Source organism: Myodes glareolus, chromosome 11 (genome assembly GCF_982192425.1).
Source record: "Myodes glareolus chromosome 11, mMyoGla1.1, whole genome shotgun sequence".
Classification (NCBI taxonomy): domain Eukaryota; kingdom Metazoa; phylum Chordata; class Mammalia; order Rodentia; family Cricetidae; genus Myodes; species Myodes glareolus.
In genome coordinates, this window is record NC_142036.1 from 53,776,867 (window position 1) to 53,800,862 (window position 23,996).

Genomic DNA, 23,996 nt, shown 5'->3' on the forward strand with positions numbered 1-23,996 from the left:
CTCCGCAAGACAGTGGTGTGGAGAAAAGAGACCAGATGGCTTTCGTGTCAGCTCTGCCATGGCGGCTTGTGTCTTTCCAAGAATTAAGGAGGGGGTGTGAACAGGCAGAGTCCCCCAGTGGCTCTCTTAAGTGAGAGCATTAGATGTGAATGACCGTGGCTTTCCTGCAGGGCAGAGGTTGAAAGTTTTCCAGAGGTGTTGGGACTTCTGGTTGTCTGCCCTTCCCTCCAGGCCTCCAGTCAGGGGTTCGTCTGCTTCTCTAGAAGACATCGCATCCACACCTTGCAGATCAACATTGCTTTAACGTTACTGAAATCTCCAGGCTGTTTAGGGTGACCTTCACGTTCATGGGCGGATTCAAGGGGACCCTGGGTCCACTTTTCCCTGGCTAAAGGAGGAGGTACTTCCCCAAAGACTTAGCTCTCCATTCTGTAGACACGTCACCGCACTGGCCACCTACCCACTTGCTGGCGTACAATAGAATTTATACCCAGCTTTCCCAAGCTTTCCCTGAAGGCCCTCTGGTTGCCGTGACGTCATCCTGGCACCTTCCTGCACTGTTGAAGCCTCTTCAACTTGAGCGTTTCTATCACACTGCATGGGTGAGGGACAGAATGACAAACTGTTTTGGTTTGTTTTTGCCATTTCCTTTGGAATTTGGAATTATTCTGTATTTTGTCTTCAGCCTTTTGGAACCTCAGCCAAATAGGAAATAAAGAATCTCATTTAAAAAAAATTAGCACCAAAAGGTAAAATAAAAAATATATCCCAATTTGTGATTCACATTTTCTTCCTGCTAGCTTATGATCATCAAACAATGATATCTTCCTTGATCAAGGCTAAGGAGAAAGGTGCATAGTAATGAGAAGAGAAAGAAATATCATTTTATGGCCCATGTTTTACAACGTTATTAAACCAAATGTGTAATTATCTATGTCTATAATCCTTGTCACCCATTGTGCACGTTTCTGGCCCTACCTCTGAAAACCCCACAAGTAGCACTGAATTCAATAGACAAAATGAAAGCCATTGTTCACCGTTCTCTTTCCTTTCTGAGTCTCCTTTGATTTTATTTGGGAAAGTCCCTAATTTTGTGGAAGCCACAGTGTCTCCCTCAACAATAGAAACTGGAAGCTTCTGTCCTAGAAAATGTAATCAGTGATGAATAAAGACTTTTGTGGAAGAAAAAATTGAGAAGGCTCTTTGGTCTACCCTCTGTGGAGCAGTCGGAGTTATGAGATGATGTAGATCTCCCCAGGAAGGTTGGCCTGAGGTTCAAGGTTAGCGAGCTCACTGCTGGTTTCACTTCTAAGCTTTGACTATCCCTAATGTTTCCCTTAGGAAACAGGTGGGCTGAGGGCCCATGTTGAGACCCATTGGGATGTTCAGAGGAAGAGACTTAGCCAGACCCAACCAGGATCTCACATGCTCTCTGGCAGGAAGACTTAACACTTCCCCACTGTGCTTACTCCTAGGAACCCCATTTCTCTGGTAAAATCCACCAGGGAATGGATGTAAAGAAGAGAGAAGACGGGGAAGGTCTGCGGTTCTGGAGGTTTCCCTGCGGAGATGAGGGGTACCATAAACAGACAGGGAGTCTGGGCGTCCCAGGGAAAAGTGAACCCGAACAAGACGACAGCAGAGATGGTTTAGAAAGATCTTCCGGTGGAAGGGTTCTTGAAAGGAGTCCTAGAGAAAGATATTTAATCATATCAACAGGTTGTTAAAGGACATTCCAGACACGGGAGAACAGCACAGGGCTTGTAAGATAAAATTGTGTTTAGCATATTTAAAAATCACCCCACAGAGATACATCCTGTGGCCTCTCTATTGCTTAGGATCTGTGACCTGCTTGGGGTACAAGTGTGTCCACAGTGTCACCTGTAGCAGTCTGAGATATCTACTCAGAAAATCCAGGCTTCAATGGCTCCGAGAAAGAGAGAAAAAGGAACACTGGCTGGAGCGCACAGGCTTGGGCTCCTCTGAGAGAACAGTGCTTCACTTTCATCACGCCACGAGGTTTAGGTAAAACATCTGGCTTTCATCTTCAAAAAATTACTGAGAAACGGAAATGAGAGGACAGGGTGGTTCTGAGAGGCACCTGGCAGGATTGTAACTAATATAAATCAGTAAATCATAAGGATTCAGGAAGTAAGTGTTAATTCCACCAACTGAGAAAAAGACCACAATCAGCATTTAAAGCCAAATTTGAAGGAAGCAAGCTGGCCAGGTGGATGAGCTCTGACAAGGTCCATACCCAGGTACCCAGGACTTGGTCCAGAACCAAGCATGGCAAGGGTTTAAGAAGGAAAATCCATAATTCATTGCATTTCCCACCAGGTCTAATCAGGGGCAAGTATACATCTTGACATATTTCCGGCCTACAAAACTCCCGCCCACACGTGAACAAGAACATCCGGGGCAGATGGGTCAGACAAGCTTGTGTTCGGGAGTGAAAACTCATGATTTGTTATCTCCCGTAAACAACAGCCTCCAGCATTTCAGAAACTCTCTGTCCTTGGGCAAGGGGCTTGCAGAGCAGAGGCAGTTTTTGTTGCTGTTGTTGTTTCATGGATATCTTAGACACAGTAATTAAAACTTACAATGCAACTTTGACTCTCACAGAATGAGACTTCCGCTGTGAACCAAGTTAACAGCTGTGTCTTAGAGTCCCAGGAAATGTCCAGGGGAGGAATGGGGGCCAACTGCTACATTAACATAAAATATGTTAGGTGAGAGGAATATTATCTCTATGTTGGTAACCTTCATAACAATTGCTCTTAATTGTGCTTGAATTCTTACTTCACAGCTTCTGAGAGACTTGAGCCGGAGTCTACATTTATTAACTGAACTATTGCCCTTAATGGTCTCAGGCTCTAGATTTGAATTGTGGGCATTTCATCCTTGGAATCAGGTGTGTCTAGTAAATCTAACTTTCCTGTTCTTGGCATAATTAGAAGGGTACAGTGGGATTCCTGGTTTCATGGTGGTGGGGATTTTTTTCCAATGAATTATTTTATTCAAAGAGGCTATCATTGTACACATTTTTAATCTATACCAAAACCCCTACAAAATTTCCCAAAGGGAAAGATATTAGTATTGGGAATAATTAAAAAGTGTTTGGTCGAAAGCATCACCTCAGCTCCCTAACACCCCTTTATACAAAAAGTCTGGATTGTTCACATGGGGGTTTCACCCCAACTCCTGGCATAAGCTCCCTCCCCTGGAAAGTTGCCTTAGTCAAAATTCCACCTCTGAGAAAGCCCACCAAATGGTGACCCCTCCCCAGGGAAGGTCAAGACCACTCCCACAGGCTATTTAAACTGCCCCCCAGAGAATCAACATGTGATCTCCGGGTTTTGTGTGATTTCCCCTTCTCTTTCTTTTCCTCTCCCTGTTTTTCCGGGGCCACCCAGGAGTATTGCATTAAACATGGGCATCATTAATTCGGCTTGATTAGGTCTGATTGGAATTATTTGCATCAGCAGAGAGGTTTGGCGCCTAAGAGAAAATACCTAACATTTGGAGGTCCCAAGTGCTGGAAAAGTGTGGTCCGCAATGTCAAAATGCTAGAACTTTATCGAGCAGCAGTGGTTGCCATGTGATCCATGCTAATTAAGCTTTACATAGATTACATTGGTGGCTAGAAATTTGAATCTAGGTCCATCAATAGCCTTAAGGATTTCTACCAGTGTCTTTGCATTGGAAGGATCTAGGCAACCTTGCCCCCAGTGGTAACCCATGCCAGTAATGTGACTCTGATAAGGACTATGAGCATGGCATTGAATCCATGGAATCCATCCCACATCTGTAATCCCAGGCCAATCAAGAGACAGACGTAAGACAGACACTAAATGAGGGACATTGTCCATTGACTGAGGTATCATGAGACTGTGAAACTTAATTATCCTGGCTCTTAAATCTTCCAGCGGGAAGTAACACCCTTCCCTGTTCCAGTTTCATGACACATGAGTAACATCTAACTCCAGAGGAAGGGAAGGGGAGCCTCAGGAACAAGAAAACATACATGTATGTGAAAAATCTGTATTTGCTTGTTCTTATTAATAGAAAATAACTACTAAATAAATGCAAAAAAGAGCAAAGCTGTAAGATAACAAAAAAAAATAAAGAGGGTCTGAAGAAGCTATCATAGCCGATAATTTGGACCTCCAGATCTCCAATGAAAATGCCGAGCATGATTGCAGTTGTGTGAGTCTGTAGCGGAGGGGGAGGCTGAGATGCAGGATTCCTGGAGCCCACCGGCTGAGTAGTCTAGTCATTTGGTGAGACCAGGCTCAGTGGAAGAGTCTTCCTCAAACGACAAGACAGGGAGAGACTGAGGAAGACACTGGACATCAATCTCTGGCCTCTACATATACAGACACACGGGTGTGCACAAATACCACCCCCCCACACACATACATACACACACACACTAAGTAAACATGAAAAGTTATGGCCTTTAGTTCATAATATCGTGTCAATATTGATTCATTAATTGTAGAAAATTTGGCATAATGCAAGCTGTTAACATCAGGAGAAACCAGCTGTGTAGCTGTTTGGTTGTTTTTTACAACTCAACAAATCAAAAACTGTTCTAAAGTGTTTGGGTAGAAGTTTATAAATCAAACCCCTCGATTTAAAAGAAGAACCTTAATCATACACAGACAGGTAAGCCTAGGACACCAGGGCCTCAGGTTTCTGAATCTACACGTAACAGGCAAAACCCCCACTGCTCCTGACCTGGCTTCCTCAGTTGACAGGTAAGGCAGCTTAGGAAGAACAGAGCTAGTCAGAACCTAAAGCAATGGGTAAGGAATCCAAGCAGAAAGGATGTAAGTAGGTCATATTAATTTTTTTTTAAATTTTAAATTCATTTTACATGCCAACCACAATTCCCCCTCCCTTCCTCACACTCCTCCACCTGCCCCCCCCCCCCATGCGCTTCTCAGAAAGGGTAAGGCCTCCCATGGGGAGTCAACAAAGCCTGGTATTCACTGCTTGGTTTGTCTGAGTTCCTACTGAGTCCCAAGTTAGGGAGTGCCAGGCACCTCAGCCCTCCTGAAGCATACAGGGACCAGACCCTCCAAAGGATGTTTCTTCTTAACTGGAATAATTCAGGCCATTGTGGATTTTGGTGGCCTGAATTATCTGTATCATTGCCCTAATTCTTCTCTTTTACTGTGAAAAACTGGCTTGCGAGCGAAGTAGGCCATTCATTCCCTGAGATACTGGCTCCCTTCTCAAGGGATGAAAATTTCCTTAACACTTTGGAAACCCTTTTACATGTGGATTGGATTATTGGCGAGAAAAGGCGTCTTCACTGAGCCTTTCCTGGGATAACTGATAGGCACACAGCCCACTGTCTTGTGTGGGGAGACTATCACTGTCTCTTTAAGGGACAGCTCAGAGAGTTGGCCCAGCAGCTCCAGAGACTCTGGTTACAGGTGTTCCGGCCCCAACTGTGTTTAGTCACAGGGGAGGAAGCAACATCCTGTCTTCCTGATTTCATTTAGATAGCTGGCTATTTTCTGCTGGGTTTGTGCTTTTCTCTGAGAGCAAATGACATGTTTTGTTCATTGTTTTCACCGGGACATGGGGGATGGTTGCCTGGGCTCTTTTTGTTGAACAGTGAAAGCTGAGCAGTAAATGTCTCCTGTAAGTTACTATCCATTTCCCCTCTGTGTGTGAATTCGTTCTTTGTTAAAGAGCTATTTATTACTTTTAGACAGGCACAAAAGTGGTACCCAACCTGCCTCTGGCTTCGTAAGATTATCACAGAATTTTGGTTAGGGAGAAACAAAAACTTGCTATGGTAATCAGATTTTCTGCTACTACTAGCAGGCTTGATTTTGCTTTGGTTTTAAAGCAGGTACTGGGAAGTTAAGGCCCAAGAATCTCCCCTCGAAGTAGAATTCTTGGCCAACACAGAGGACTTCTCTGTGACTGTAGCCACTAGGGTGTTGAGAATGACAGCTAAGGAAAATCTTTAACATGACATCTATGAGTATTAAATGCATCACTAGATACCCAGTGCTGATCTACATCCAATAAACTATAAGCATCAGGTCCGAATAGAGCGTGTTATAGCCAAAGCTTGGCTTAAAGTTTTTCACCAATCATGGAAACCAATGCAAACCCAGATAAACTCATAGCTGAGATCAAGGTGCAGATTTTGAGAAATCAAATTCACCTCCGAACAAAACCAAAGTTGCGTTCCACTCTGCCAAAGCCTCGTACAGTGGGGCGAAGATTTGGGAGTGTTCAACATCAAACAAGGTTCTAGGTGATACAGCTGCTACTGACTATGTCCCCCCCCCCAACAGCAGTGTTCTAGGTCCTGCCTCTGAAAAAGCCGTATTTCTGTTCATAAAACCCACACTCAAAGTTTTGTTCCTTTACTTTGACCAAGAAGTAACTAGAGTTGAAGGGGAAAAGTGAGCGCATTTTATAGGATAGCTGTGCCAGTGGCTTACCAGCTTCAAGTTGTCCACAGCGTGTCCAGGAATCAGTCTGCAGACCACGGTCCCCGGAAGGCGGAAACCTGGGTGAGTGGTGAGATAATCCCTTGCAGAAGTACACTTGGGAAGTGCTGCTCAGGAGGAAGTGGTTGTCAATGGGTCTGAGGGGTTTGCTACGTTCTGTTTGACCACTAGTGCATTTGGTTTGGAAAGGCTTCCATTCATACATTCCCCGCCGATTGCTATTTTCTCATGGAACAATATGAGAAAGACTGAAAACCATGTCACTTTCTCTAATATCAGTGTAGAGAATCTAATTTCATCTCAGCCTACTCTGTAATAACATTGGATCTCTTCGGACATAATATGTCATAAACTGGTCAAGATTATATTTCCAGGGAGGTGGCACAAACAAAAAAGTACTTGCCACGCAAGCATAAGGACCCAGACTTGGCTCTTCAGCTCCCACCTGTGGCATGGGAGAATCCCAAGACCTCACTGACCAGCTAACCTTGCTGATCTGAGAAGCTCAGGTTCAGTGAGAGATCCTGTCTCAAAAAATAAAGCAAGGAGTGATGGACGAAGACATCTCCCATCGCCCTCTGCCTCCACATACAAATGCACATGCTCCCGCAGCAACAAGTTCAGGAGGTGGTAAGTCACCTACTCTAGAGTGTTAGGAACCAAACTCAGGTCCTCGGCAAGAGCAATACCTGCTCTTAGCTGCCGGGCCAGCTCTGCAGCCTTTTTTTTTTTAAAAAAAATATTTATTTATTTGTTTATTATGTATACAGTATTCTGTCTGCAGGCCAGAAGAGGATACCAGGCTTCATTACAGATGGTTGTGAGCCACCATGTGGTTGCTGGGAATTGAACTCAGGACCTTTGGAAGAGCAGGCAATGCTCTTAACTGCTGAGCCATCTCTCCAGCCCGCTCTGCAGTCTTTTAAGCCTCTTTGATCCCCATCATTTCCACTGAAGTGTCCTTAATGTTTCCCACCCTTCTGCTTAAATGTCCTGCTCAGCCTTTCCCACTGGATCGTTTGTCATATTAATCACAGGAAGATTCTCTTTCTCTGACATCCCTGTTGGACTGAGTCTGTTTCTAACATGGGCTTTGTCTCTTCTGCTTTATTTGCAGCTACTTACAATTGTGTTTTTCTTTTCTTTAAGTTTTAAATGAAGGCCAAACCTCATCTAGGGAAGAAATACAGGGAAAGAAGGAAGTAGGAGTTCTGCCCAGAAATGAGTATGTTTCTTCTTCCAGTGTGAAGGGTTGAGCCAATCTTAGAGCTTGGGCTAAGTTTGGGTTCTGTTGTTTCTATGGTTACTGATTCACGACCAGGCTTCATATTCTCAGAGTGGGTTGCTGTTGCCCTCTGTCCTGTGGTCTTCTGCCGGACGAAAGGTTTTCCTATCATTCCTGCCTCACTGTCAGGCTCCAGCGGGCTTTGTGTGTGTCCCACATCCCTCAGCTCTCTCTACCAGCAGAATTTCTCCTGCTTTTTGCTTGGTACCAATTTGTGGGGGTGGATGTAAGGTTCTTCTGTTCCCGCTTTAGCTGTAGTCAAGTCCTCCGTGCTTAGAATCTGAAGGGAATTCTTTGTAATGTTCCTGCCTCTCTACCAAACTCTGCCTAGTGTTTCTGGCAGCCTAGGGGAAGTTAAGGATCCTCTCCTGGGAGCCCTCAGCACTGCCCTAGAGAACAGACCCGTGTTTGGATGCAGGATACTGATACGAAATGTGCTTTCTCTCCCTGATTTCTGTATTTCCCACACCATAGATTTTTTCCTCTGACTAGGGGGAAGGAAGCGGGCTGCATTTCACACTGGTCGCTCCCCATGTACCCCAGAAGTTCATTACTGGGCCACCTAAAGGCTTCCTCCACTCTTCTGTCCTTTTCTAGGTCTTCCTTGTGAGTTCCCACTAGGGGATCATGGAGAAAAATGTGAGCTCCCAGGATGTGGGCCACTTGTATTCACATTTGTTAAACCTCCAGACTTAGCTGTTTGTAGTGGCTATCTCTTCCCCCATGCTCTGCCACAGATGAGCCGGCGCTTGTGGCTCATCTCACTCTCTTTGTGGGCTTTGGCTTTGAAATTCAATTTCCTTGGTTGCTTTATAATCGGCACTATCTCATGGTCTTGATGAAATTTATAATTTTGTAGATGACCCAAATCTGTCTCACTTAAATAGAAGCCATGTTCTCTCAACGATTCCACACCTTAAGAATTTTTTCCTAGCAGGGTTATTATGTATGAGTGAAATTTGATGAGTGTGGCTCATTTCAGAAAATACGGTGTAATTCAGAATAACCATACCATTCTTGGCTTCTTTTCTAAATTCATTTGGAAAGAGTTTTATATTCTTTGCTTTCATCTGAAAACCATGAAAAGATACGCAACTGTCTATTGAAAAATCTCGCATGGTTAGGGTTGCATATGCATGCAGTCAAGACATAATTCACTTGCTTATAGTAGAGAGATTATTTCATGCATTTTTAGAAAATCAAATGTCCAATTGCTTGACAAATCTGAGAACTGTGAAGGAGCTCAACAGATATCTGTCACCGGGGATGGAGGAGTAGTTCACCAGGGGCATTTTAATGGCTTCTCAGACCTTTCAAGTCCTCAGTAATTGAAATGTTTTGTCTGTGAATTTGTCAACTTCACCATTGATGATGAAGTTGAAGATGAGACAGTAGCATCCACCAAAGAAATTTAAATCCTAATCCATGAAATCCATGCAACATGTGGTAAAAAAGACTTTGTAGTTAGTATTAAATTAAAGATGCTACAATGTGGAGAACACCTGGGAAGTTCCAACATAATCACAAAAATTCTTAAGAGAGAGAGGTAGGAGGATGAGTAGGGGAAGAGATGGGAACAGAGATCTTGGTTAGAAAGATTAGAAAAGTCTGTAGTCTGAGCTTTGAAGACAGTGTATGAGAACAGGAGTAGGCAACCAGCTTCAGAAGGCAGAAAAGAGGGAAACTGAGTCTGTTTCCACACTGCTGGGAAGATCCCATTCTTGCCGACACCTTGATTTTAGGCTTTCTGAGTCTATTATTAAGTTTATATCAATTAAGCTACCAAATTTTTGCTTTTTTGTCACAAAGGCAATATGAAATTCATATAAACCCCGAAGAGCTAAAACCCTAATGTGCCTGCGTAGCATAAGAAAGGAGGCTTCCTACTAAATGTGACCACTGAAAAGGCTTTCGTGCATGTGAGCTTTGGTTGTGGTCCTGACACTGGTCCTTTATGATCTGAGCTGCCTAGTGGATGTTGTGCTGTGGGTTTTTTTGTTTTTGTTTTTGTTTTTATCAGCATTGAATACTTTTAATAGGAGAAAGCAACATGATTCTTGGCCTTGGGCTAGGTAAATAGATGTAGCACCCTTTATCCCAGAGGTATGTTATGGTGCATTATTTTATCATAAATAATATGATAGCATCTAATCCTCATGTGAGGAATGTATTTCCTGTTTTATGGCTTAGTGTTTAATATCTTTATTATAGACTTCATAGCACAGACATGAGTGCCTCTCTCAAAGTTAAGCCTTTATTTAGTCATAACAATAACATCTATAATCATTTTCCACTTACTATGAGCCATGTATGTTAAAGGCTTATGTTTATCTTATATAATTCTTATAATTTTAGAAGCCTTCTTCTTACTCCTATTTCATAGGGAACAAAAGCTCAAAAACCCAGCTGACCAAATCCACGCAGTTGGTCAGTAAAGGTTCCTCTGAACTCAAGGACACAGACCTCCAAGTCTTTGTTCTTTGTTGTTCTGAACACGTCTCCTCACTCACGACAAAGGATGGTATTGGGAAAAATAAGTAAACTGGAAGAGTTTTATTTTTGATACCATTTTATATTTCTGCTTCTCTGCAAAGAACAAATAAACACAACGTCTCCAGCCAGATAAATGATTCTAATAATAAGCTTTCAGCACCAGAGTCAGGAACTGAGTCAGGCCAGGTAATTACTGCATTCAGACGTTCTGGTCTCTCGCCAATGTCCTGCCACATCAGTATCTGCTCCTTTGCCCATGCTGGGGAGCATCCCTGAGTAACAAAGCCAGTCCTGGTTACTGGACTTTTGCACTCCTTACAGAGAAAGGATTCTCCCTAGCTTCCCAAGACAGAAGTTTCTCAGATTCATGCCGCATTTTCTCAGTCAGAATCCACAGGTTTCCCATTTGGGAATCAATGTTGCTTTTCAAATGACACAGAAGGTTATGTTGCCCATGCAATCGGGAGCCCAAGGCGGTTGCTAAGGGATTTTCTCTGTCTGTTATGTGTATTGAAGCTGCTCATAAAACAGTGGCGAAAGGCAGTGATGAAGATTTGTTTTGTATTCTGCAGTCATTTGTTACACAGAATAAGAAGTTCAGACAGTTTCATGGACAGTAAATCATAAAGATTTCAAGAGAATCCTCAGTGGAAGTTAAAACTGCACACCAATTCAACACTGGGGAAATGGTTCACAGAATCCGAGACGTTATTCATTGGTGATAGGATCTACACCAAGTTCATGTATAAACCTAAGACACCTGATCATTCATTAATTCAACAAACCTTTATTGAGCTAATTTGTTCAAAGCACTATGCTAGACACTAGCCAGCTGGGCAAAATCAAATGCTACTCTTCAGGGTCCCAAAGCCCAGTGGGCTCTAAGGGTAGAGGTCAGGCAATAAATGCAACCAGGCAAGTTGTTGTGGGAGAACTGCAAGAGATATTTAACCCTGTTCTCAGAGGCGGGAAAAACGTTCTTTACAAAGGATATGAGCTGAATGTTGAAGAATGAATATGGGTTCATTAGACCAGGAGACAATTTCAGGCCAAGATTGGATTTTATGGAATGGCATGAAGGTGTGAGACAACGTAGAAGGCTCCCGTAAGGAGTGTGATAGGGCGTGATGTGTTATTATACTGTGTTATAGGAAAAGCCAGTAAGGGCTTATATAGCACTGAAGTAAATGCTATATATCCTGCTAAGAAGTAGGGACATTTTCTTGTTCACCATGGGGGTACTGAATGTTTTGAATAAACCAAAATGCTATGGACGAGGCTGGAGAGATGTCTTGGGTAAGAGTACTTGCCTCTCTTCCCGAGGACAGTGTTTGGTTTTGACCACTCAGGTTAGGTAGCTCACCCTACCTATAGTACCAGCTTTAGGGGATCTGATGCCCTCTTCTGGCCTTACGAGCACCTGCACTCATGCGGCACACACACATGCACACACATGCACGCACAAATAAAAATAAATTGCTGGGGAAGATGCTACACTGTCTGTAATATCAGATTGCCTGTCATGGGGGGAGGGATCTTATCTCATCGCATTTATCTGCCTCTGTACTACCTCTGCACTTAGAATTTATTTAGTGGTTAATACAATTATTGGATTCCTATAGATTATTTTAATGATTTGTTGTTAACCCAATTCTGATATATTTCTCATCCCTAAAATGTATTGCATTCATGAGCAGATCCCATATTTGGAACAGAGACTAGAACAGCTTGGTTCTTTGATATTCATCAGCAATAGTTACTACTGTGTGCATTCACATCTGTCAGCCCAGATTCCTGTAAGTTATTCACAACAAGTGTCAGTGCCAAGGCTGACCTATTATCTTTAAATGAACATCGTTGTTGGTTGTCCATACAGTTAATATTAGCTTAGTTCTCTGAAATGCCCAAACACCAAAGCACCTGCTGTAGCCTTGAGAGAGGGGATGCCCTATATGTTATGAAATTGCCTGTGGGTCCTGAGCAGCTCGCGGTGGATCCCGTTGTCTGGTTCTGAGCAGCCGGTCCCGAAGCCGCCAGCCCCGGGGAAGGCCATGCAGCGGGGCGGGCTGGTCTCGGCGACAGTGTGGCCAGGCAGCTGGTAGGAGGCATATGGACAGACACAATCAATAGAATTGGATATTTATTAGTTGAATTATGGAATGGGAATGAAAGAGGGGAGGAAGAGAGGGAAAGAGAGGAGAGAGAGAGAAGGGGAAGAGAAAGGAGAGGGAAGAGAGAAGAAGAGGGTAGAGAAGGAGAGTGCAAGGGGCCAAAAGGAAGCCAAGATGGCGAGAGGATGGGAGGGGCCGCCGGGAGTGGGCGTGACTTGTCTCTTAAAGTGACAAACAACCATAACTTTATGGGTTATATTACTATCCTTTCTCAGCTTCAGTGTCAGCAAGTAAAAGTAACTTGGCCTAATTCCAGTCTGTCCATCAAAGCTTCAAACCAGCCAGCATTTGATCTTTAGCCTAGATGCATACCAGCATATATACAACATGTACATATGTACAGGTACATATGTACGTAGAACTCAGCAGGTGGAACTGAGATTCTGCTCAGTTGAGGCAGGTACTAAGTAGTTTAAAGGAGCACACAAACAATTTGGTAGTACCAGGAGGTGGGTTACTTATTGCCCTAGGATGGAGCACTCTGAATAAGAGACTCTCAACAACCCTTCTTCTTTGACAGAGGAATTTTGAAGCTGGACACATATGGCTGCCCAGACAATGACAGTATATCATAATGAAGTTGAGTAAGGTAGACAAGACCATTCGATGAGATATTAGATGCTGACTTACTGACTTATTTAGTGATAGTCTCACAGCACTGCCTGTACTTCCTGTTTGCCAAGGATGACTTCACTTGCTACCTGGAACAGAATGACCTGGAGAAATAAATAGCTGAGGCAGTGGGCCGTTGCCCTTAGCAACCTGCTGACTGCCACTTCAGCTTCTGTAAAATCTCATATGCCTGCCTGCCCCACCTTGTGGTTTCAGAGACTACAAACTGGACCTGGTATTGACGTCTTTCGGGAGCTGTCCTGGCTTTGGTCCATGGGTGGCATCTCTTCTTTTCCACTCTGATGGGTGTCAGGGTGCTTATTCCGGAAATATCTGCAACAGGAGTCTTCCTGGCAGCTAAATGTGGTCAAACAACAACCATTGGTCAACAGAACATGACTCTAGGTGACCTCTGAAGGTGTCTTTAAAAAAAAAAATGAGATGCCCTCTTTTTTTTTTTCTTTCTTTATCCTTCAGCCAAGAACAAAGCCTCAATCATTAGCTACCTCAGTTACCTAGATGACAACGCATGCTACCTTAGGTGGAAGGACATACTAGGAAAACCCAGGTCCTAACACCATGAAACTGACACGTCAACCCTGAAAGAAGTTGTTGTTGTTTTGGATCTTTGTTACAGGGACCAAAGCTCTATTCTAGTACAACTGGGAGGCAGAAGACGTGCCAATCAAATGTCTCTGTGTTGCAAACAACAGAAACTCAATCCAGAATGGTCAAAGCAAGAAGGAAGCTTTCAGTGACTGCTGTAACTAGGAAGTCTAGATCGGGCAGGCTTCGGGGGTGACAGTGTCTGGGCACAGGCCACCTTCAGAACTGCTGTGACTCCTGTTATAATTCTTTTATCTGTCTAGTCAGCGAATAAAAGAGCAGAAGGAACAATTATTCTGTTTGCCTAGTCAGTAAGACACTGCTAGTAGCTCCTGAAACGAGTCTTTCTTGGCATCGGGGGAGACAGAAAACTTGCTCATGGACTATTGAGCAAGGAAATTGAGTTCCTCTTTGACTGGAACAGTCTTAGATCAGGCTCACTTGTACCTGAATTGATTATCGGTACTCAAAGCACGCACTGTACTTATTACCTTGCCATTGCGACCGGGACAACACCACCCTGAGTAGCTTAAGCCAATCAACATCTGTGGGACTAGCAGCAATAACTGGGCTGACTAAGGTTCCTGGCTGCTCCTCAGTGGGCAAAAAGTGCTAGGAAGCATCAAGACTGTGTCCTCTACTAAAGTGAACAGCCCTGAGAAAATGGGAGCTTCCCAGGCTCAGGGGCATGGCACAAGCTTTGTACTTTGGCAACTGTGTTGAGCATTGAGAGGATCTATTACTAGGGTATTAATTGGAAAGTCACGATTAAGACTGCACATACAATCTGGGAATTTGGACTGAGTGAGCGGGCTTTGTGAAGTGGAATTATCGACTGGGGTAAAATAGCGGGAATAAGTTAGCATCATGATCTTGGAAGAATCCAAATGAACACATTGTCTGGGTAAATTTTCTTCTCATTATTCTTTGTGTGTGTCCTAAGACAGAAACAGAATTCTAGTAAGTGCTCTAGTAAAAAAGCTTTGGGTGCAGAAGCTGAAAACCATATAATTAAAGCCATCTGCTTCCCTGAAATACCTCCAGTAGGTTTCTGCATCACGTGTTTTGTTGCCTTTGTTGTTGTTGCTTGGATTTTGCCTTGGGTTGAACCCGAACATCAGAAAATGCTTTGCATTGAATCTAGCTCCACCTTCCACTGCAAGGACCATGAGAACCCTGGTGGAAACTGTATTTACTTACACTGTGCCTGGCCTAGAACAGAAGGCTCATGCTGTATAACCAGTCTTTGTTGAAAGAAATGAACACTGAGCTTCTGACACTGTGCTATTGGTCACTCAGTAAAGGCTGCTATGGTACCACCATAGTCTTTTCTCAGGATTCCTGCAGGGTCTGTTCTTTATATTTTACCAGTTTCGGTAATGTGTTCCTTGCGTTGTTATAGTTTGACCTCAAGACTAAGATAGGTCAATTGCTTAAAAGTGGTATTTTCATGACCTTAAACGACACTGTTAGGTAGTTTCAGGAAGTTTTCATCATTCTATCTCTTTGCTATTGCTATTGATATTGGAAGGACACATCCTTCCATCCAGCAACATACAGAATGAAAAACACTCTGTGTTCTTTCTAGGGACTACAGAAGCAAGTCCCCTTTTAAAGGTTGTTTGAGGCGATTAAAAAAAAATCTATTTATTGGAACTCCCAGGAAGTCTGTAAAGGAAGCACTTCCTGCTTCCCACTGGGGTTTCCTGGGAAGCTTCTGAAGAAGGATTTTGCCCCTAAAGTTTGCTTTTAAAGTTTTGAGAATGTGACAGTTGCCATTACTTGTGATTGTGTTTAAAAAAATATATTGATAGCTGAGCATGGTGGCGCACACCTTTGGTTCCAGCACTCAGGAGGAACTCTGTGTTCAAGGCCAGCCTGATCTGTAGAGTGAGTTCCAAGACAGCCAAGCCTGCGTATTCGACGTTGAATCCTGAGACTAGCTCTGATTCTGGTACAAAGAGGAACCCTGTCTCACAAAACAAATGTGTGTGTATGTGTGTGTATGCACATGTGCGCATGCATGTGTGCATGTGCAGGCATGTGCACATGTGTATGCGTGTGTGCAGACTAGTTTTTCTGATGGAACTGGATAGGAAATACAAAGGAAGCTCAGCATGGAGGATTTTGAAAACATTTTAGGATTGAGCTGGATGGAGACAGGAGATAAAACTAAGGTGAGCGCCTGATGAAAGGGCTCCGTGGGTGGTCCATATGTTAGAACACAGTAGGGGGTTAATGAGGCTAGGCTCACATCAGAGAGTGGGGCAGACCCTAGTAGAAAAGAAGGCAAAACAGAAAAAATAAAATTAAAAAAAGCAACACTTTGGATCTTCTTAATGATGCTTCCTTGACTCTGTCCAGAACTGGCATAATGAGGCAAGGGGCACAGATAACTCAGATGGTGTACACTCCAATGAACAATCTGTATTTTTCAGGAACCCACACGGGAATGTAGGGGACAGTTCCAGTCACCGTAACTGCCCACACTGTAAGCTGAACTGTCCCAGGATAGATTCTGAAAGTCTCCGTCCTCAGGCTGAAAATAAAACCACAACCCTGGCCTTAAAGGCAGAGTCAAGAAGAGTCCTGGGAATCAGAAGCCAGACTATACTACACAGTACCAGATTAACTGATGTACTAGGGAGAAAATAAGAAATTGCAGTGGGAAGACTCAAGGTCTCTGATGAAGCTCTGAAGGTAAAGAATGAGACCGTCGGGCATCATTTACAGGACAAGTTTTCTGCACATAAGGAAAAATTCCAGCTCACCACATCACTATCTGAGTCATCAGTTAAAGGCAGAGATGAATAGAACAGAGAATAGGAAAAAAGTGATTTTAAAAGTCTAAGAAAAAACTGAAAAAGCCAAAAAGAACATAAACCTTTCTTGATCTCACTGTTGGGGCTGTAGTGAATGGTTTAAAATTTAAGAGAACTGGCTGTTCTTCTGGAGGACCTGAATGTGATTCCCAGCACTCACTTGTTGGCTCACAGCCATCTGTAGCTGCGCCTCCAGGAGATCTGATCTCCTCTCCTTGCCTCCAGGGACACCAGGCAAGCAAGTTGTGCGCAGAAAGATATGCAGGCAAAGAACCGATAAACATAAAACAGCAGCAACAAAAAATACTATTAACGTCTTACCACATTTTCCAGGGCCTTTTTTCTAGGTACGTATTTGGCGTTAATTCTGCAGTGTCTCACACAGGTTTGTGTGTTGAATACATGTTCAGTAACTGGGGGCATTGTTTTATAAGAGCGAAGAGCATTTAGGTAGAAGTTGGACACTAAGTTTGGCTGTTGAGGGCTCTAACCTGACCTTAGTTCCCATCTCTTTCTCAGTCCCCCGCCCATCACAATGTGAACAGCTACCACCTTATACGTCTATCATCGCACACCAACCCACTCCCCCGTGTCTTCCCCATTGCGACCAACAGCAACCTGTCAAAATCAAGATAATAAAAATGAATATTATCTACTATAAGTTATTTCTGTTGAGTCATGATGAAGAAGTAATGCATATGGAAAATGGGTGTCAGCGTGACAGGGCTGTTGCTGTGATAAACATGACTTGGTTCTCAAACATTTGAGCTGGTTGACAGGAGGAATGTGGAACAGTTTGGAGGTCCGGGCTAGAGTATTGTAATCCCTATGTAGCAGAGGAATCTTGCGGGACTTTGGAAGAGTAGTAGGTAATAGAAATGTAGACGGTAAAGATTATGCATAATGGCATTTCAAGAACAAGGGGGTCTATTGAGAATCGGACCAGGGCTATTTGTGTTATATTTTGGCAAAGAGTTTGTCTACGTTTTGCCCGTGTTCTGGAATTCCAAGTGAGAGTGAATTCGGTGTAATAATTATTCAACACAGGAAATGAAAGTCACGACAACACAGCGGTCAGGCTGCAGCATGGTCATTACTGATTGTTCTTGGTCAGGTTTATGGTAAGAATTAAGAGCAAATATGACACAGAAGGATTTGCATCATGCAGCTTGGTGAGGAAATAGCACAAACTAGCTGTAATTGTTAAAAAGACTGGCACTATGAAAGAGAAACCACACACTCTATACTAGAACCATAGACACACTGAGGGTAGGGCAAGGCCCTTCTCATTGAAAGGCTCCAGCGTGTAAAGACGCAAGCTCGTTGGAGTTTTCTTTGAAGAAAGAAGGCCTGAGAGAGCTTCTCAGGAACATTTCCAACAAAGGCCTGCTTGGAAGAGTGTTTTCCCAGGCTCCCTGGTGCAGGCACTCAGAGGCTGCTATAGGCTCAGTCTAGGGGGGGCTGGCTGTACCCTAAGTAGGCAACAGAAATCAGCATCATCCATGGTATTGGTTTTGCTGTCTTACAAAATTGGGGAGTTACATGGAGGCTGAACCAAAGCTTCAGACAAAAGCCCAGGATGTGTAGCAGTGCCTGGTTCTTTATAAAGGGTCTGTGAGTGGGGTATGAATGAAGCTACGAGAGTGAAGCTTATTTCTCGATGAGGACCCTAAGATGTAGGAGAGTCTAGAAACATGAGGTGTCTACTGACGAAACCTGTAGGCATGAAACTAAGTCAGCTCAAGAGAAAGACAGAATGTGCTTCTGAGGCCATAAAGCCAGGGCATTCCAAGCCCTTTGGAGTTTATATCATGACATCACAGTCAGCAGATGCCAAATGTTGACGTATAGTTAAAATTTACTTTGGTGAGTTTTGGTCTTGCCTTGGTTCAGTGTTTCCTTCCCATCCTTCTCTCCCTCCCTTTTGGATTGGGGATGTTCAGTCAGTGTTGTGGCTTTCCCTTTTATTAAATAGCAACTTACAGTTAGGAGATTGCTTTGAATCTAAGTACAGTGACTTTTGAATATTGTTGGGACCATAAGCCTATGAAGATCTTGACATTATACTGAGTGTATTTTGTGTTATGAAATGACCAAGGGCCTTTGGGGGCCAGGAGTGAAATATTATGGTTTGAATCTGGACTATTTCTTTTAGGCTTATGTTCTGAATACTTCTCTGATGGGTGGAAATATTTTGCAAGACTATAGAAGATTTAAGAAGCCTGTCCAAGTAGGTGGAATTAGGTCACTAGGATAAGTCAAGTTATTAACATGAATTTGGGGTTTGGACTCTCTCTGCTCCCTGCTCTACTGCTACATGAGTAAGCCCCTGTTGCGTGCTCCCACCCCATGTAGAACACTACCATGTTTTCCATACCATGATTCACTGAGGTCTTCTGAATGGCCCAAATGAATTTTTTTCTCCTTTAACTTGGTCCATCTTATATCATGCCCACAGTGATATGACAGAAGCTAGTGCAGTAGACATGGAGAGAACAATTAAGGCTCAAGCATACTTAGGGACAGGGGTGAGAGGAGGCAGAAACACTTCTTCTATGCCTTGGTCTTACTCTCCTTTTAAATCTTGCACGAGTGCAAGGATTAACAAATCATTCAGTCTATAGAAACCCCAGGCTCTCACCAGCCTGCCACTGCCTCCTTCCTTGTCTCCCAATACTGTAGTTCTGGCTGCCTATCCCACAAAGTCCCCACCTATTTCCCTTCATTGGGAGAGGACAATTATACCACACCCATGGCCTTTTCTTCATTCTTACTTCACACTGACAGGAAGAACTGCTAGTAGCAGTTTTTGTTGCAGAATATTTAACTATACAAGGATATGCTGCATTTGTTTAATTATGCAAAAATATGTTGCTCTTTTACCTTGTCTTCCTAAGGCTCCTGATTGGTCTTAAAAAGAAGAACAGCCAATAGCAAAGGAGGAGGTATAAGTAGAACTTCTAGGCTGGGAGAGTAAGCAGCAGGAGGAGGAAATTTGGCTTTAGAAAGAAGAAAGACCCCACAACTGGTCCCAGCCATACAACTGTCATCCACATTCAGAGGGCCTAGTTTGATCCTGTGCTGGTTCCCTCACTGTCTGGGTGGAGTTGGTGAGCTCCCATTAGCTCATGTAGACTGTTTCAGTGGGTTGCCCCATCATGGTCCTGACTTCTTTACTAATATTTTCACTCCTCCCACTCTTCAGCTGGACTTCGGAGGCTCAGACCAGTGCTCTGCTGTGGGTCTCTGCCGCTGCTTCCATCAGTTGCTGAATGAAGGTTCTATGGTGACATCTATGATCGTCATCAATCTGACTATAGGGCAAGGCCAGTTCAGTTCCCTTTTCCCCCTCCTCCTCCCCTTCTGCTTTCCCTTCTTACCCCACTCCCATGCTTCCAGTTTTCTCAGGAGATCTTGCCTATTTCCCCATCCTAGGTGGATCTATATATGTTTCTTAAGTCTCTAAGTGCTAGGAATCTACCTTTTAAGAGGTGAGGGGGGAAGCTATTTCCTATACCATCTTGCTTGATAACTGGATGTCGTTGAGGAGTTCTCTGTGTCTTCCTGATCAAAAAGATGACATGTACAGCAGACTTTTTAGAAGCAAATAAGCTGTGCTTGTGGATGGCTGATTATCTCCCTTGCCAAGGGAGTATGAGGGCTCTCAAATTACTCGGAGATATATTACCTAGTATAGAACACCAAGGGCCCTGATCGTGGGGTTAGAGTCAAGTGGCAGTATCATGTTGACCTTTATGGGTGAATGGAAGGGGGAAGTGGGGTGCTTTGGAAAGAGCAGGAGTGGGCAACTGGACAAACAGCATACCTGCCTTGCCTCTGGGGAATGTAACTAACTCTAGCCACACCACAGAGGAGCTAACTGTAAGACTTTAAGCAAGTTAACTCTGTTTTCTGAGTGACTTCTTTTATTTTTAAAATAAACTTTATTGTAAAAGTACCTGCAAATAAATAGACGGTACTTTATCTGTATGCTGGGAAGAACAATGGTTTTGGCATAGAGGTGCAAGTGACAAAGAAGACAAAGTTTCTTCAAATAAAAATATTTGCCATTTGATATGCAAGCCAGATTAACCCTGAGAGAAATGTTAATTTGCTTAAATAAGTTTCCAAACAGATGGGAAAGAAACAAATGTATTTAGGTAGAGACAGAACACCAGATGACAACATTTATCTTGGCATCCAGATCTGAAGAGTTTCGTTTTTGCTATAATTATTTCTTATGGGTGTTAGCAATGAGCTTCTATGATTAGGCACTAAAATTAACTCACATAATGCAAAGTGAAACTGGAGAAAGAACTGAAAGTCAGTGTTGCTGGAAGAAACCAAATGAAGCAGTTTAAGAGTGGTGGCCTTCATGGACTAGGTTAAGATAATAGGGTAGATAATATGTCATTTTGTGAATGACAAAAGCTGCAGATGGTGTTAGCTGCAGCCACTTGGAACATAAACCACAGAATCGCCACCTGAAGCCTTTGCTGTAGTTTCATCCAGTGAGTTGAACCTCTGTAATAGTATAGCCTCTGCAACACTGTATCCTCTGAACCCCCTGCAACATTGTATCCTCGGAACCGACCGCAACAATGTATCCTCTGCAACACTGTATCCTCTGAACCCCCAGCAACATTGTATCCTCGGAACCGACCGCAACAATGTGTCCTCTGCAACATTGTATCCTCTGAACCCCCGCAACATTGTATCCTCAGAACCGACTGCAACAATGTATCCTCTGTGATACTGTATCCTCTGAGCCCCCTGCAACATTGTATCCTCTGAACACTCTGTAACAGTGTACCCTCTACAATAGTGTGTTCTCTACAACAATGTCTCTTCTGAACCCTCTGCAACAGTGTATCCTCTGCCACTATTTGTCTTCTGAGACAGACTACACTGCTGGAAAAGCAATGAAAACCCATCACTTTGGCAATGTAAAGCTGATGCACAGGAATAGATCTAAAACAACAGAGATTCAGGGAGCCTTCCTGTTAGCAGTATCAATTCTAAAGTGGAACAATGTGGCTTGACAAGAAATCCACCAGTTTCTGCTTTTGTTTTTCCACTAATCATCTTTGTCGCAGATGTCCTGGTGACTTCAGAAAGAGAATTGCTGCTCATTATTCCTTTGTCTCCAGGAATCGCAGAAACAAATACAGATTCATACAAGGCATACAGTTTTCTTCCACTCGAACCTCCAAATGAAGAGAGAACAACATGTTTGTAGAGTTAATCTTTAATCCAAAAAGAAATACCATTTAATTGCTCTCCCAAAAGGATCTCCCACAGCATACCGCTACGTAGGTTCCCACAGTGCTGAATACTATTTTCCCCACAATGCCCAAGCCCCCCAAACAACCATTAGAGATCTAGTAATTTCATCACATATAACTCAAAATTCTAAACTGTAGCTCAAGAAACTACAACTAAAGTTGAAAAAGTAGTAGTGGAGAAGAATTCAAAAGTATAAAAAGATAAAACTAAAAATCATAGTGTATAATGAGTTCTAACAGAATAGTCTAAAAAACTGAACCTATAGAAAATGGCTAGTTGATATTACAAGTCAATACAGAGTAGAAATGACAGATAGCCAATGAGGTTTGTGAGGATTCGTGATCCTGTATTGAATGCTGGAAAATGCAGTCAAACCATGACTCCCCACTCCCAGATGGGATGTGATTTTATTACCCTTTATTCCTCATCTATCTTGTACATTCTCTCTTTAGAACATCTTATAAGGTTGGTGAGGAATATCCACCTCCACATTTTTTCTATGTGTGTGCAGTTTTTAAAGGTAGGAATAGTGCCCTCAATGCCCTTTGGATGACCCCATATCCACTATTGTTCAAACGTCCCAGTCCCCTCATCCCTTTTTCTATAGGAAAGGAAAATGATTTCATCTCACTGGCTCCATTCACCTCTGATGTCTGGGTCCAGTCATCCAAATCTCAGGAAAACCCTGGCACTTTCTACAAGAATCTTACACAGAGCATCATGAATTCAATCTCAAGAATCAGAGGGACCATGGGGGAGGCAATCACATCCCACATCACAGCTTTGACCACCTCTTTCCTCCTTTACACATTCCCAACCATTCCATCCTCCACCCCTTCCAAACCCGGGTGATGGTATCTTTCATGCATCCATCTTCCTGGGTGGTATCATCCATACCCCTTTTCAGCCATGTCTATGGAGCATGCTCTAGCAAGGTAGCTTTCTTTTCCAATTTCTCCTCTGTTCCTCACCTTGCCTCAAATGTTGCTGTGTACAGTTTTCTCCATCTGTACACACATAGTTGAAATTTAGAGATGTTAATGATTGACAGAAAATGCATAGCCATAATTTGGAGGGTGAGGGCACAGCATGGGGAGAAGAACTCTAACTGAGGCTCCTGGTGCTGTCTGTGTGCTCCTTCAGTGCTGACCTGGTGCCTCTTTTGTGAAGCGGCAGCTGAGGAGACTCCGGCGTTCACCATGGCCGACGAGAAACCCAAGGAAGGAGTCAAGACCAAGAACAACGACCATATTAATTTGAAGGTGGCGGGGCAGGATGACTCTGTGGTGCAGTTTAAAATTAAGAGGCATATACCACTTAGTAAACTAATGAAAGCCTATTGTGAACGACAGGGTTTGTCAATGAGGCAGATCAGATTCCGGTTTGATGGGCAGCCAATCAACGAAACAGACACACCTGCACAGTTGGAAATGGAGGATGAAGATATGATTGATGTGTTCCAGCAGCAGATAGGAGGTGTCTACTAAAAAGGGAACCTGCTACTTTACTCCAGAATTTTGTTATAGACCAAGAATACATTCGCAATTAGAAAGCCACAATTTGATTCCACCACACCCTGACTACTACAGTATAGTTTTCTCTATTCTTTCATTTCCCTGTCCCCACTTCTTTATTGTACATAAAGTAACTGGTGTATGTGCACAAGCATATTGGGCTTTTTTTTTCTTTTTAAAACTAAATGGCCAATGTCCTTTTTGATTGACAGCAGATGGAGGTGGTCGGGGGGAAAGCACTGGTGCTGTGAAAATACCCCTCTTCCATTAGTGACCTGCTCATTCAGCTCTTATCTTTATATTCCAGGAAGTTATTTTGCTCTCTATGTTTTAACAAAAGAACTCAACCACAAAATCCTTGCACACCTTGTTTGATTGAAGAATTTTAATGTTTTTCATTTATCATTGTAAAACCAAGGACAATTTTATAACTTTTTTGTACGTAGCTGTTACTTGTAGGGCAATCTGTCTTTAAGTAGGGATAAATTACTCTTGAACAAAATGATTCTAGATAGTTTTCCCTTCAAGTCAAGCGTCTTGTTGTTTAAATAAACTTCCTGTTTAAAATGGAAAAAAAAAGAACTAAAACTGAGCTAGAGAAGCAATTCAGCTACTACGTGTCCTTGGTCAACTTTCTCACCTCTCTTTTTGTCTTGCTTTAGCTGTGAAGTCAGATTGATGGGGCTTTTCTGAGGTATTTGTAAGGTGTGAGTAGGTCAAAT

General features: G+C 43.1%; 1 protein-coding gene and 1 pseudogene across 1 annotated transcript in view; both read left to right on the forward strand.

Moving 5' to 3' along the window:
* The window catches only part of Rtn1 (reticulon 1), a 213,988-nt gene that overhangs the window by 50,766 nt on the left and 139,226 nt on the right, over positions 1-23,996 (forward strand). The window lies entirely within an intron of this gene.
* LOC125387799 (small ubiquitin-related modifier 2 pseudogene) lies at positions 22,914-23,377 on the forward strand (annotated as a pseudogene).